Source organism: Podarcis gaigeae (assembly GCF_964106915.1).
Source record: "Podarcis gaigeae genome assembly, chromosome: 2".
NCBI classification, from domain to species: domain Eukaryota; kingdom Metazoa; phylum Chordata; class Lepidosauria; order Squamata; family Lacertidae; genus Podarcis; species Podarcis gaigeae.
This window is the reverse complement of record NC_139679.1, coordinates 74,077,473-74,093,619: the sequence shown is the minus strand read 5'-3', so window position 1 is coordinate 74,093,619 and position 16,147 is coordinate 74,077,473. Positions and strand designations below refer to the sequence as shown.

General features: G+C 45.2%; 1 long non-coding RNA gene across 1 annotated transcript; it reads right to left on the bottom strand.

Annotated features, from left to right (window-relative positions):
- Positions 1 to 996: 996 nt before the first annotated feature.
- Positions 997 to 15,250, bottom strand: LOC310838881. The gene is made up of 3 exons (XR_014561203.1): positions 15,057 to 15,250; positions 8,502 to 8,568; positions 997 to 1,315 (listed from the first exon to the last, which is right to left on the bottom strand). It is a non-coding gene; the product is annotated as an uncharacterized lncRNA (long non-coding RNA).
- Between the last annotated feature and the right edge of the window lie 897 nt (positions 15,251 to 16,147).

Sequence of the window (16,147 nt, the reverse complement as noted above, 5' to 3'; positions counted from 1 at the left end):
CACTTTGCTCTACTAAACGTATTGTAGTTACTTCAGGAAACTCACCTGCTAATATTGCAGTCCTAAATCCTGGCACCACTGTGTCAGTTTTGGCAGTGCCCTCATATTGCTACAGCACAGGGATGGGGAACCAGTGACTGTCTAGGCTTGGCTGGACTGCAACTCCCATAATCCCTGACCATTGGCCATGCAGGCTGAGGCTGATGGGAGCTGGAGGGCCACAGGTTCCTCATCTCTGCTGTGTAATTGCCTATTGTGACATTGCAAGGTATTAGTCAAGGTCCCATAATGATTATAGTATAAACCTAAGGTCACTTTTCATTGAAGAAGGTTTTGCATCTGTCGTGTACAGGTTGGAAGCAGAGGAATGGTGGAACCAGCTGGGAAACCATCAAGGGAAGAAGGCTCAGAACCCAGGGAGTGGTGGTGGGATGACAGGGGTCAGAGGGAGAAGATGGAGAAGGCTGGGAAGAGGAGCTGAAGAAGTAACAGGGCTTGGTGAGGTAGGAGAGGCTGTGGCATAGAGAAGTCAAGAGTCAAAGGCAGAAGCTGAAGCAGGTGTGTGGGAGGAGGGAGGCCAAGAGGCAGAAATGAATCAAGCTGGTGAAGAGTCACGAGTCTTGCCCCCTCCTGCTGCAACAAGCTCCCCTCCCACATTGTCTCCCAGAACGAGAAGAGGCATGAAAAGGAGAGAGGAGAAGTTAGCTATGTGAAGGCACAGTCTCTGATTGCTTGGGGAAAGCACTAAGGAGGCAGGGACTTTCAGTCTCGGCAATTGATTTTCATGCAGGAAGACCACCAGAAACGAACTGCTCTGCTCATTAGGCCCGACAATCAAGTCTGTAGAGATCATGTTTTTGCTAATAAAAAGTTAACTCCATCTTTGAACGGTGTGAATACTGGCCTGCACACTCCTGTGACAGCATCCCTACATCTACATATTTAGCCCTTCTGCATGTTTAGAAACTGAGGACAACTGACAACAGTCTCAGGCTCTTTGATGCAAAGAGATCTTATTTCTTTGGTGTTCCAATGGCACAGGGAGATCCAGTGCCTTAGTTAAATGGTGTAGAATTTACACATTTTCAGGGGCACTCTTGAGTCATATCAAAGGAAGTCATCTTGTTAGCACAAGATGTACAAGCCTGTACAATGTGACTTCCTCTCCCTGTTCTTTTGCCTGAGAGACATTGCTGTAGCATCCAGGGGCTGCTGGAATCCTCATAGGGTGGGATTAGATGACAGACCCTCTGTCTCAGCACTGGTGGACTGGAGACCATGCATTGCCTGATGGTGGATCCTGCACAAGTAGATCCTGCTAACATGAAAAGCCACATCATCATAATAGCACAATTTCTTACAACAATACAACAGGACAACCCCCAAGAGTTTTATTACATCTTTACATTATTATAGTAGGTCTTCAGAGCTAAAGCAGCCTGTCTGGTCCTGCCTCCCTAGCTGATCTCCTATAGAAATATACCCCACATACCTTTGTGGGCAAACATCCAGGGGCCACATGCCACTTGATGGGTGTGGGTGGAGCCACAGGCAAAATAGATGGAGCAATAGATGTGATTCTTGCATTTGTGCAGTAGGCTATGCAGCAAACAGCCATGCTAAACCCAGACACCCACCCACACCCAACTTCCAATCAGACAAGCAAGAGGGATAATCATAGTTCAAGGGTACATTCCAATCAGACAAAAGCATTCAATGAGGGCATAGAGAAGGCTAGTGTGACAGCGGAATGATCCCAGGAGTGTCCCAGAAGCTAACTAAAGATGACTGGAGAGTCACATTTTACCTCTAGGCCAGGTGCAGGTGGTTCTTCCTGCTTAAGTATAGAACCTTACATATGTCCCTAGTGAAATTCATTCTGCTAGTTTTGCCCCAGTTTTCCATTCTGTTAGGGTCATCTTGGACCCCAATTCTACCTTCTGCAGCACTAGCTACCCCTCCCAATTTGGTGTTATCTGCAAATTTGATGAACATCCCCTCAATTCCTTAATCCAAGTTATTTATAAAGACATTGAACAACAATGGGCACAGGACAGTATCCCGCAGCAGTGGCGGAGGAAGGGGGGGCAGTGGGGGCAGGCCACCCCGGATGTCCTCCCTGAGGGGGGTGACATTGCCACGCCTCCCCCCGGGACGCTTACCTCGGGCTGAACCTCCCTGTGACGCTTGCCATGGGTGGCTAGCCCCGCCCCTGGGTGCACAGCATGTGCGCCGCTCCAGGTGTCGGAGTAGGTAGCTCCACCTCTGTCCTGCAGCACCCTACTTGTCACTTTTCCCCAGGATGACGAGGAACCATTAATGTCAGTCAACAAGCTGACCTAACTAACCCACATTTTACACGCTTCTTTGCAAGAATATCATAGGGGACTTTGTCAAAACCGTTTCTGAAATCACGATACACTATGTCCACAGCATCCCCATGATCCACCAAGCTTGTAACTCTATCAAAAATGGAAATGAATTTTGTCTGGCAGGACTTGCTTTTGAGAAACCCATCCTGGGTCTTAGTAATCACAGCATCCTTTTCTAGGTGCTCACAGATTGTTTAATTATTTGTCCTAGGACCTTTCCTGGCATTGATGTCAAGCTCCCCAGTCGGTAGTAAACTGGGTCTTCTTCCCCCCCTTTTTATAAATAGGGACATTTGCCTGTCTTCAGTCTGCAGGGACCTCACCTGTTTTCCAAGAATTTTCAACGACTGTAGACAGAGGCTCTGAGATTTCTTTAGTACCTTTGGGTGAAGCTCATAAATGCGGGTATCAGGACCACACCTTGCTGCATGCACAGTTTTTACTCCCTGCCTTTTAGCCTTGGCCATGTTCCATTGCTCTCCTTTGAAGGCAAAGGAGTGGGGAGAGACTGAAGTGTGCCAGTTGGCTACTAGTAAAGAAAGAAACTCCCTCAACAGCAATTTCTGGCTTAGAAGGCAGTGTGCTCATCATACTTTTTCATATGGTGAATAGAAATCCAGAGACAGAATGCTGGCTTAAAGCCACAAGAGCCCTAGAAGGTTTGGCCAATATTATACTCCACACCAGAGGGGCCATGTTTGTGAGGGTGCTGAAGCGTTGATGGTAAGGTGAGTCAGGGAAAAGCACACTGGGTCCAGGAGACCTGGCTTTGAATTCTAGCTAAGACAAAGACCTGAAGCCTACATGTGACCTTGGACCAGCCTCGCTCTTGCAGACTAACTTATTTCATGGGGTTGTAGTAAGGATAAAATGGGATAATCCTATGCAGACCACTGCCCTGAGCTCCTTGGAGGAAGAGACGAATCCATGTAATAAACAGATGCCATACTCTACTGGCTTCCAACATTTCACCAGGAAAAGCAAAGGCATTCTTGTGTGCACATAATACAAAGTCTCATTTACCTGGGAGTAAATCCTAGTAGACTCAGTTGTGCTGTAAACATCCACACCAAAATAAGAATGATTCCAACTGACAATAGAACTTGACATTGCATCATTTCCCTCCAGCCTTTTCAATAAACATTAATAACAAACAAGGTGGTGCAGATTCTTACTCTTCAGCTGAAGGGCCTCATTAATTTTAATTTTCAAAGAAGTGCTATTAGGACCACAGCTTTAGCCACAATATGAATGTGGCCCCAGGGAAAACTGTATTGTGTTACATTGGTATAAATTTGGAGTAATTCAGAACAAAATTTGGGATCAAAACATGTAACCCACTCAGCTGCCCCACTTCTAAACATGTTGCTGCAATGTAGCAGAAACTGCAAAAAAGAAGCTTTGTTCTAATCATAGGCGCCGACTCCATGGGGCCTGAGGGGGCCCGAGCCCCCTCAAAAATTCTTTTGGGGGGGCTCTGCCCCCCCAATAATTTAAGAAAATTATTAGTTATATTATGCTTTGTAAAATCACAAAATTATGTTGGTATTTTTTATTTTCCTTGTTTGACGATAGTTACCTTTTAAAATAATGTAATGAGTTAAAACAAAGCCACTCCCGATCTAGAGAGGGGGTGGGGTTGCGGGCTCTCGACCCATCAACAATCTCGCGGGGCTGGCGTCAGCCCCGCGAGAAGCGGGGATTCCCCCTAGCTCATTAATATTCACCGCCCACGGCGGCACAGGTTCACTTAAGGTTCGGGGCAGCCCGGGGCTCGCCCCTTTCGTTCCCCCAGCAGCAGCGGTTTGGAGGTCTTGGGCCCCCCCAATATTTTTTATAAGTCGGCGCCCCTGGTTCTAATTACAGTATAGGTCCCTATTTTTCTAGATGCCAAGGGCTTCACATGAACACATTGCCTTGCTTGCTGTCACAATAAGTTGTAGAGGTCAGGGATGTATCTCTCTCGCTGACTCCAACTTATTTTATCTTTAATGACCATTTCCCATTCCTGCATTTGGGAAGTTCTTCCAAAGCGGGCATGCTCTGGATCAAAGAACACCAATTTTCAGTAGAGACTGAATTCATTTGTACAGCTAAGTTATAAATCCCTGCAAACAGAGGTGTGAATGGCTATGCAAGCAGGCCTTTAATTATACCAGCATGAGATTCCCTGCTACAATATGCCTTTCACTGCGATAAGCCATTCATGTGATGTTTGCACAATGAAGCACACAAATTAGATTAGAGCAGCAGATTCTGCACAAGCAGTATATTGAATAAAGATTATAGGCATGTGGGGAGTGCATACAAAGCACAACTCAGGTTAGTTCATTGGGGGAGGAAGTAGGGGTAGAGGGGAGGCAGAGGTCATTGGGGGTGGTAGATGCAGCCCAACTGTCACTGTGCAATGTGTCTGAGTGGAGTCAGTTGATTTTCCTGCCAAATGGTAACGGAGACTCACACCACTTTTCTTCACCTGATCAGAAACCTCTTGTACATGAACTCTAGAGGCTCATAGCATGAGGTGACTGCTAAATATAACACAGAAATAAATAGTAAAAGAAATTGGCAGGCCCAATACAGATAACCAGTCTACTGCAAAGCAATTACTTGCACTCTGCAGCAAACCACTACTAGGGAATTGCCTCTTTTATCAGGCCTCAGCCACATCTGTCCATGTGCTCATCCACCACTACCACCAAATTCTAAAGTGTCTAAAACGATTAGGGCTCGCCCACACTTCTTCTTTTCCCTAGAAAGCACAAGTCTGAGTGGTTTTGCGTTTGCCTTGCCGCTTCCCCTTGGGAAATCCGCTCTTTAGTGCTAAATCGGAGCAAACATCAATCCAAAGAAAACCCTACTGATGTTTGCTCCAATTCAGCGGTAAAGAGCAGGTTTTCCCAGAGGAAAGTGGCAGGGCAGGCGGAGTGCTTTAAAAAGTAATGATTCCCTGCCCTTAGGTTTACACTCTAAAATCAGCAAAAACCAGTGCCAGCAGAATGAGGCCATCTCAGCATCAGCATCAGCTGCATGTGACCTGCCCTGCAGCCTAGTCAGCTGCCTTCAGGTGCGCAAGAGAATGCTGCTGTCCTGTCTCCAGTACTGAAGAAAGACCAGTTGGTTCTTGAACATAGAACTGGGGTGGAACACACGCCATCTTATCCTTTGCCTCAGGCAGCAAAGTGTATTGAGCCATTCCTGAACAATGCAATAAACTAAGAGGATTAAGAGACTAGGCGGGAGGGATGAGGAAACATGAGCTTATAGAAGACAATGCAGTGCAGAATACACAGGTGTTTTGTTTTTTGTTGAAATGTTGAAAAGAAGAAAGAGAGGAGGAAAGATGATAGATACCCTACTAGGTTCATATGCGCAGTGTCAAGGCTGGAGTCCGATGCAGGTCAGAAATCCTTACTGTGCAGTTCAGCCACCAACACACCAAGAAATCAAAGAGTTAACTCATCCTTATTTTGTTCTCATCTAGATTACATGCGGGTGGCACTGTGGGTAAAACCTCAGCGCCTAGGGCTTGCCGATCGCATGGTCGGCGGTTCGAATCCCCGCAGCGGGGTGAGCTCCCGTCTTTCGGTGCCAGCTCCTGCCCACCTAGCAGTTCGAAAGCACCCCTAAGTGCAAGTAGATAAATAGGTACCGCTTTATAGCGGGAAGGTAAACGGCGTCTCCGTGTGCTGCGCTGGTGCCGGCTCGCCAGAGCAGCTTCATCACGCTGGCCACGTGACCCGGAAGTGTCTGCGGACAGCGCTGGCCCCCGGCCTCTTAAGTGAGATGGGCGCACAACCCTAGAGTCAGACACGACTGGCCCGTACGGGCAGGGGTACCTTTACCTTTAGATTACATGCAACTCACATCCTTACTTCCCTCTGGGACATTCAACACTCAGCTGACTAGTTACTACTTGCCATCAAAATAAAGGATTGGCTTTTTTATAAGTGGCTTAGAGGTTTCATTACAATAGATTCATCACACCCACTTGCACAGTTCGGGATTAATTTCTGGGTTTATCTGACCTGCTGGGTAAGGAATGCCATGTGGTGTTTATGTTACTGGTGGAAAATTTGCTGGAGAGTATCATGTGTTGGTTGACACTGACAGGGTAACCCTATGCATATTCTCTCAGAAGCAAGTCCCAACTAGTTTGAGAGGGTGAAGTGGACACTGAATTGGGCTGTGAAAGCCATTTCCCAATCCCCCACAGTTCTTGAGCCTTGTGGAGGAGGAGCGCATAACTACATAGGAAGAGGCTGCTGGATCAGGCCAATAGCCCATTTAGTCCAGCTTCTTGTTCTCACAGTGGCCAACCTGTGTGAAGACAGATGTGTTATTTTTAAAATGGTGATTATAAAACTGAAAAAAATAGATCAAATGATTATTCAACACAACTTTCTAAAATGTACACTGCTGGCTACAAATAACTTGGAGAAAATACAAAGTGTTAAGCCAAAACAAAACAGTCAGTGGTGAGTTGACTGACAGGAGTGCTCTGGACTTGCTCTTCCTCCTTCACTATTTTGGTCTTATTGTTCCTCGATCACTTGCTCTGGCCCAGATGGGCAAGCAAACAACGACTGTGGTGAGGTGGAGGAAGGGAAGCAGCTGCAACTGCTGGCTTGCTTATTGGTTCTGGCAAGCGAGAAGGTGGCACAGCTGTGATGAGGCCAAGGAGCAGGAACATCTGCCAGCAATGGCAGTGGGAAGGTAGGCTCCCTGCAGGAGGAAGGGCCTATGGAGAATGTCTTGCCCAAGGGCCCCTCAAGACCTGGAGCTGGCACTGGCTTTTTTCCAACAGCAATTAAATTCCTCGCAGAGCTTCTTATTGCTGCATTCAGTTTAACCCGTTTTTCCAGACCACCTTGCAATTCTTGCTGCTTGCCTTAATTAAACTGAGATCCTCATGGCAAAGACTCTAATAGCAACAGAAAGTACTATTAAGTCATTCCTTGACTTAAGGAGATTATGTGGTTTCACCCAGGAGGTTTTCGTATTTGGTCCATTAATTTGTCACGGCTTCAGGCTTAGACCGAAGGTAATGTCTGCAGACGGTACGTTCCCCAACACCCGTCTCCATCTGACACAGAGGTCCTCCTGACTCTGAAGCTTCTAGGCCATCACAAGAAATTCAAGCTCACCCCCGTTCCCACCTGCTGCGGCAGATGTCGAAATATATTGACAATTATTTCAGCTGAGCACTGTTGCCAGAAAGCAAGCTATCCATTTTTTGCTCCAAAATACAAAATGTTTGTTAGCTTTCAGTACAAAATGGAAGGAAAGCGGTCTTTAAGGAAGAGACCCGTTGTGGCTGGGTAGCCTGCATCTGGTGTGGTGGGTGGGCCTAAGTCATAGTCCCACAAATTTACAGCGAAGATGGGAACAAGGTCAGCTGTGACCCGAAGCTTTAGTTAGTTCATTGTTCCAGAACCAGTGGCAATACCATGTTGGGGCAGCTGCGGACAGCCCACTGACACTTGAACAAGGCCCCTCGCCTGGTCCCAAATTTACCAAATGGCTGCAGTGGTTTGGTAATTCACTATAAAACAACCTTTTGATATCACCACAATGTCCCAGAATGATGCTGCAACAGGGTGTTAGGGGAGGGGGCATGAAAAGAGGGGGTTGCTTGCAGGCACCTACTGCAGATCATAGTGATCCAAGTGCTTCTGCAGACACTTACTGCAGATGTCGGTGTTTCTGGAGTTGGGATCTGCAGGATTTCACTTGGGGGTTGAAATTGCACCTGGAACTGGCTTTGAATTGGACTATCAATTAAAACTTGACGTTCTCCCTTCAGCTTTAAAAACACTGCACCCACAGTTATTTTGCACAACTAAAGAAGAATCAAACTACATGGCTACTCTGTCAAATGTGATCTATGACAGTAGCTCCTCAGTCATTAAAGGACTTTACTATACGAATGATAACCAATGAAAAATAAGCAAGTAAGGGGGAGAGAGGGAGAGAAATGCTCAGTCTCCCACATTTGGTTCTTGTGTCAGAATTTTTCACCTCATTGTAGTTTTATTTGGTAATAATTTCTAAAGCATTTACACTGAGGTGGGATGGGAATAGGAGTGGCTGGCATGGTGGTACAGAGCTGCCCTACAAATTATTTACCTGAAAGGTGAAGAGGTGCAGCAGGCAGGTGGAAAGATCAAGACTGGGCATGGACACCTTCTTCAGCCTGAAGACACCATTTAACACTATCAGCAATATTTATATAGCTCTTCTTATACTGCTTATGGCTTTTCATTCTTATCTAACAGCAGCCCAGTTCTCAAGGAGCCCTGTGGGTGCAAACCTGATTGCATTGAATTTTGTGCTCCTCCAGGTGGCCGTTTTCATCCCAATTTGCTTGATCAAAACAGGGAGTTTATATGATAACAAGCATTCTTCCTAATTTGCTTGCAGGATATTCCCAGTGCTATTTTTCCAGAGAAAGAGGTGCTGGATCTTACCATGAATGTCTCCCTCGTTCTCTAATGATGGCAATGGCACCCACTTGAGAGGTGCAGGTTCCGGCTGAAAAAAAGGCCCTGCATCTTCCCATTAATTGTTTGTACGCTCCATTTTCAATGCATTTCCCCATCACTTTCCTAACTGCAAAACTTGTGTTTCTTTTTCCAAAAGCAGATTTCCTGTGCTAGGGCAACAAAGCACTTTAATCCATTTTGAATGCACCAACTTCAGTTTCCCAATATGTGCTTGAATCCCTTCTGCCAAATATGGACAGTCTGGAGGCATCCTCAGTCATCTGAGGATAGTTTGCACAACAATCCTTCTAGCAATCATGAGAGAACCTGCTGCTATTGAACTCCTTTGTTAATCTTGGAAACTTTTGCAATCTAGAGAAACTTCAAGACACCTCCAATCAGCATAAGTCTATAATCTGTTTATCTATATTTTGTTTGATTGTTCCATGGTTGCTTGTTGTCCTGATTGGTAGGTCATGATTGTGACACACTGTTTACAAAGTTTCAGCCTTATATAGCCCCTTTCTGCAGGCACATCTGGAGAACACAATGTGAAATGCCATGTCACACATTAAATTTTCTTTTTTAAAATAATAATAATAATTTTTATTAAATTTTCCATTTAACAATCCAATCATATCACATTAGTTATTCCAAATTATACCAATACATATCATTAAGTCCAAATATTTTGCCAAATTTTAAATTTTTGTTGGGGGTTCCCATGCTTCGAGTTCAGTAAGGGTCCAATCATCTCATATTTCTGCTGCTTTTGGTGTTCACAAGTCCCATCTTCCGATCTTCTTGTTGTTATCGTTTTTCTTTTTAATAACCTCTGAGTTATTTCCACAGGCAAGTTAAAGCAAGCATTATTATGTTTCTGTGTGAACTTTGTAAGGCTCTCCCTTTCTTTTCTTTTCAAAGCTGGTAAGTCTTTTGTTTGCAGTAAGTCATCACACGCTGATCCAAAAGTCCTGCTCGGACGGCAGGCGCCATTTTTGTCAGTTCCGATGAAATAAATTCTAAGCGTCTGCTCATTAATTTTCCCAGACCAGTTGCACCATAAATCAGTCTTTCCAGGGGAGATTTTGCCAAATCAAACTTACAATCCAAACATCAAAGCAGTGGCTCCCCTCCCCTTTTGACTGTTAATCTCGCAATATAGTCTGTCTCGTAATGGCGGATCCCGATTAAGAACTGCGTCACAGGAGAGCCTTTCATTTTTCTTTCCAGATCTTTCGAAAAACAAAACCTTTAGTTATTATTTTTATTTCCACACAGTTTATTTTCTAATCTCACTTGCTATCAGTCATGTGATGGTTCTTCTAGGGGAGGGGTTGTTAGGTAATATCGTAAAGAGAAGAAGAAGCTTCCCCCCCCCCTTTCTGTTCCGTTTCAACATACCAACATAGTTGTTATTCTTTGATGTTATCTTCTGGGCAGTCCATTCCATCACTCTTAACTTCTCAGTGGCAGGCTTAATTAGCAGCTGATAAACCCTTTTCTTCGCTCAAAGCATGTGCAATTACTTTTATATCGAATATTTTATCTTACGCAATGCAACTAGAGTCGCTCTCAGAAGCAGCGTCCGGGAGATCCAAAGCTCACTCAAGGGTTTTCCGTCCAGTGCCCTCACCCCCTCCTTCTTTCGAACTCAGGGGTGATTTATGGGCAACTACGGACGAGGCTGGGACGCGGGTGGCGCTGTGGGTAAAACCTCAGCGCCTAGGACTTGCCAATCGTCAGGTCGGTGGTTCGAATCCCCACGGCGGGGTGCACTCCCGTTGCTCGGTCCCAGCGCCTGCCAACCTAGCAGTTTGAAAGCACCCCCGGGTGCAAGTAGATAAATAGGGACCACTTACTAGCGGGAAGGTAAACGGTGTTTCCGTGTGCTGCGCTGGCTCACCAGATGCAGCTTGTCACGCTGGCCACGTGACCCGGAAGTGTCTTCGGACAGCGCTGGTCCCCGGCCTCTTAAGCGAGATGGGCGCGCAACCCCAGAGTCGGACATGACTGGCCTGTACGGTCAGGGGTACCTTTACCTTTACCTTTACGGACAAGGCTGCATATTCCCTTCCCCGGGAAGAATTTTGGGAGGCTGAGTTACTCCCATATCAGCCTCTTAATTACCTCGTGTGAGCTGGAGAGATGGTATTGTCGGCCATCTTCCAAGGCGCCCCTAGCGGCCCCATCACACATTAAATTTTCAGCACGCGCACACACACACACACACACACACACAAAGTAAAATGGGAGTGCTGAAAACACATGGATCATATGGGATCTCTTATTACTGCTGTGATAGCTCAGCAGTTGATAGGGCACGAGACTCTTAATCTCAGGGTTGTGGGTTCGAGCCCCACATTGGGCAAAAGTTTTCTGCATTGTAGGAGGCTGGACTAGATGATCCTCATGGTCCCTTCCAACTCTACAGTGTTGGACTGGCTGCAGGTTCCTGGGTTTGCTCCCATGCAAAGTGTGAAGGGGATTTGAATTCATTTCTCAAAAGAAAGAGGGGAAGGAAGGAAGGAAGGAAGGAAGGAAGGAAGGAAGGAAGGAAGGAAGGAAGGCTAAGAAGTGAGTGGTAGCACAAACACATTCATAAACAACCTCCGTGATTATTTTTTAGACCTTGATTTAAGCACCAGCCATGAAATCTGTTGTCACTTGGGAGCTTAGCTGTGCCAGGTCAGTAATGCCCACACTATTTAGTACTACCTGTTCCCACTGCAATTTGTCCATTAGTGCACAAGCCGTTCTCTCCTTTTTTTAACTGTGTGAGTAACTTCTTGTTAAATAAGCCACCTGCCCCCCACTACGCTATCTGCTGCAGTCATTCATAGGCACTATGTACTCAATAACCCGCAGAAGTTGTAGCCATTCCAGCTTGCTGGTATCTTCAATGGTGCTCTAGCTATTCATTAGTGTAGCTCGGAAGAAAACTGGGCCAGAGACTGTAGGCCTAAGACAGCCTTACACAACAGTCTTTGACTTCCTGAGAAAAGGATGAGGTCTGCTTGCCAACCAGAAAGTTCATGTAAAACATGAGGAGGAGGAGGAGGAGGAGGAGGAGGAGACAATGTGACTATTAAGTATTTTACAGGCTGTTGCAATCAGACCTGGAATCTTATTCAGAAAAGAGCAATCAAAATGATCAAGGGGATGGAGCATCTCCCCTATGAGGAAAGTTATGACATTTGGGGCTTGTTAGTTTAAGAAACGGCGAGTAAGAGGCAACATGACAGACATTTATAAAATTATGCATGACATGAAGGAAGTGGAGAGAGAGAGAGAATTATTGGATATCCAATGAAGCTGAATATTGGAAAATTTAAAAGAAAAGCACTTCTTCACACAGTGTGTAGCTAAACCAAGCATCCCCAACCTGTGGCCCTCCAGATGTTTTGGCCTACAACTCCCATGATCCCTAGCTAACAGGACCAGTGGTCAGGGATGATGGGAATTGTAGTCCAAAACATCTGGAGGGCCGAAGGTTGGGGGTGCCTGAGCTAAACCATAGAATTTGTTCCCACAAGATGCAGTGGTGGCCACCAAAAGAGGATTACATACTGTTACACAGGTGGTGCGCCAGCCCCTCAACTTCTGCTGAGTGGTAGCAAGAGTCCTTGGGGTTCCAGGTACTCACCCTGGGGTTGTGTTGAGAATCAAGACACAGTGGAGGCTGTCGTAGCTTTAAGAAACAGAATCACAGAATGGTAGAACGGCAGAGACCAATCCCCTGCAATGCAGCCATCTCAATATGCAGTCTCCCATCTAATTTGAAACCATACTGGAACCTTCTTAGCTCTTCAGATGTGCTAACAGTTTTATTACTGCACCGTTATTTATTCACATATTTACACCTGAAGTTAGACAGCTGGAGTTCAGCTCTTACAGAATGGTTATCTCAAGAGGGCCTTGTTCATGGGCGTAGCCAGGATTTTTGTTAGGGGGAGCAGGCCTTTTGTGGGGGGGGGGACAGAACCTCAGTTTGCCATGTATTTTTATTGATTTTTTAATTGATTTTTTTTTGGGGGGGCAGCTGCCCCTCCCTACCCACCTGGCTAGACCCATGGGCTTATTTCCCACAGCAGTGCAGTCAAAGGCATTTCTTCAAGCCAGCCTTCTGCCAGCCTGTCAAGATCATTCTGGCCTTTGTTCCCCTTTTTCTTCCCAAGCAACTCCTCATCATCCATCAATTAGCCCAAGCCTTTTTTTAAAGAGGCACATTTTCCCTCTGAGCACAGCCTGTCTCCACTCCCTTTGACAACCCTTGTCTGCCCAGGCCCACGATGTTGATCATCAACACCTTTTGTCATGTTAAGGCTTGGAAAGAAGGCTTAGCCTGTACTTTTCCACTGGCATGGAATCTCCCCTTCAATACTTCAAATATTAACTAGGTTCTGACATTCATTAAATTGTTGGGTTTAGGGGGTCTTCCCTGCAAACCTGTAACAATACATTTGTGGAAGAGAATGCTAACTATGGCTACTAGCCACGATGTTCATGCTCTGCCTCTTGTGTTCGGGTTCTGCATATCATAGAACTGTAGAATTGGAAGGGATCTCAAGGGTCATCTAGTCCAACCCCCTGCAATGCAGGAATCTCCGCTAAAGCTTGCTGGTTTCCCGTGGGCATCTGGTTAGCAACTGTGTGAACACAATGCAGGACTAGATAGATCCGACAGTGCTATTTTTTTCGAGAAAAAGAGGTGCCAGAACTCACCATGAACACCTCCCCTGTTCTCTTATAATGGCAATGGCACCCACCTGAGAGCGTCGGTGAGTTCTGGCTGAAGAAAAAAAAGCCCTGGCTGTTCCTATTTTCTTATGATTCTAATCTCCTCTGGCACATAAATAAATAAATGAGCAGAGTGATATTTAACAACACCGAGAGATGAAACAAATCCGTGGTGTTATATAAAGGCAGCAGGAAGATCGACGTTATGCTGTTGTGTAACTAGCTTTTCCAAGAATACTATCTTAGTCAGATGTCAGTTAAGTGGAGGCAGGGTGGAATAGGACTTGCCTTTGTAATATTATGAAAAGGGAGTGGCTCATTAATAATAGAGCTGGCTTTCCATGAGAAGCCCATTAGCTACCAAAAGCAATCCATCTGCGTGAGCATTTTGAGCACTGCAAAATAGTGACAGCTATGGCTGGAGGAATTCCCACAGCACTTCTCCACATTCGGTTATGGATTTCCAATCTGCTGTCTCTTGCAGTTTTCCCTTTGAGTGATGTGGGGCTGGCTTTACAAGCCCAAGCAAGTAGGGGGGTGGACCCTAGATTTTAGAACTACAACAGCTCAGTTGCCACTAGAAGGAAAGGAATAGACTTCCTAACAGGATGAATAAATAGGGGGTGGGCAGGCTCAGAAACAGACTTGTCTAGAGCTTGAGGATATGCTTGTTGATTTTTGTTAAACAATTTCTAACAGGAAACTTACCAAGCAAAGGCAGGAAATTGTTTTGTTCCATTGTAGTGGGGATTCCCCAATGGAACTTTTTTTTTTAAAAAAATGTTTTTATTATGTTTTCTGCAAAATTTTACAGACAAACCACACAAGAGAAACACTAACAACTTTATGAAAAAATAAAGGCAGAACAAAAAGCGAGTGCCTGCTATTTATATCCTGCTCTACAGGGGAAAGTTAGTTTGGAAAGCATCGACAAAATACATAATAAAATTAACAACAACAATAATAAAAGTTCAAGCTGGAGACCAACAGTGTTGTAGAATTGCACCTAATCCAAACTGAGCTTTTTAATTTAGTTGGAAGGATTTAACCACCTTACTGCAACACATGAACGATCAGTTCGTACCCTGTACTGCCAAGGGTTTGTTTTTATTTTACTCATCTCAATAGTCCGTTACGTTATGTTAATTTATCTGCCATGGTCAAAAAACATACTTTCCTCAAATGGAACGTAAGAGAATATATGACAGGTGTTTGGAGAGTTTCCAGAAAACTGGGATGATGCCAGGGTCCTAAAACCCCACTGTGTTGTTTTCCTGGGAACAGAAAGTTGGATAGGACCATGGAGGTTATCTTTTCCAACCTACTGCTCAGTGCAGGAGATCCAGAGCTAGAATATACAAAAAAATGAATAGTTACTCAGTCTCTACCTGAAGACCTCCAATGGCAGAGACAGCTTCCCCCTGAATTGCTGGTATGTTGAGCTGGACTCCTTGCATACCTTACACAGCAGTCTTCTGAATGTTCAGTCATGTAGCTACCACACCATCTGTGCTCTCCTACTGGATAACTACGGTAGTAGTTTTGCTGGGCGTCACTTGATAAGGAAAATGGAGATCAGGGCAGGGTTTAAGCCCTCCTCTAACACCCACTTTGCACAGTGCACCCCAATCATATTTAAGCCCACCATTTATGATTTGTGCGAAGACCTGTGGAATTCCCGCCCCACCTTATATTGGTGTAACAGGCTCTGTGAAATAGCCAAAGAGCCACAGGACAACAGCCCTTTGCCTCTTGCCCTTCAGTTTGTGCCACAAACAAAAATAAAGCAAATCATTTGCGTGTGAGCTCTTAAATCTCTTTTTATAGTAGCGTTTCTGATTATCTGCCTTGCACAGATCACTGGCCATGCACTCTATGGTCATGAGCAGATTAAAGTTGCAGTGGAAACCCCACATGAGCCTCTTCCATGAAGGGGTGGAGACCTCAACATGTAATATCTATCCATCAAAGTGATATTGTGATCTTATCTCAGCTCCGTCATCCTCATGTGAATATAACACTTGCATTGGCTGTAATTTGCTTTTGCAAGACAGCAGCTGATGATCATAGGAACAGATCCTTCCATTATATTTTTGTTTCCCAACCTTATCCCATACCTGAGGTAATACGCACCTGGGATAGCTGTGGAAGATGTGTACCATCTTTTATCCATCCCACCCAAGTAATTTCTAATCCAGCAGGCTGTATTCTACTAGGAAGGACAAGGAGCGCAGACCATTAGCTCCTGAAGCTTGCCTGAGAAGACGTTTATAGCATTTGTTGTCCATGTATTCAATAAATAAATAAATTTGGCTTCAACAGCATTACCCCAGGCCATTGTGAATTCAGTTACTCCTAATTTTCAGGGCCCCCACTGCCTTGGCATATGAATGGTTTCCACTCCATCTAATACTATTTTCTTATGGTTATAGCATCCCTCTTGTTATGTACTGAGTTGAATAGGATCCAAACTGCAGCAGTCTGATTGGTCCTAGAACAATAGGATCCAAATTGCAGCAGTCTGATTGGTCCTAGAACAATAGGATTCAG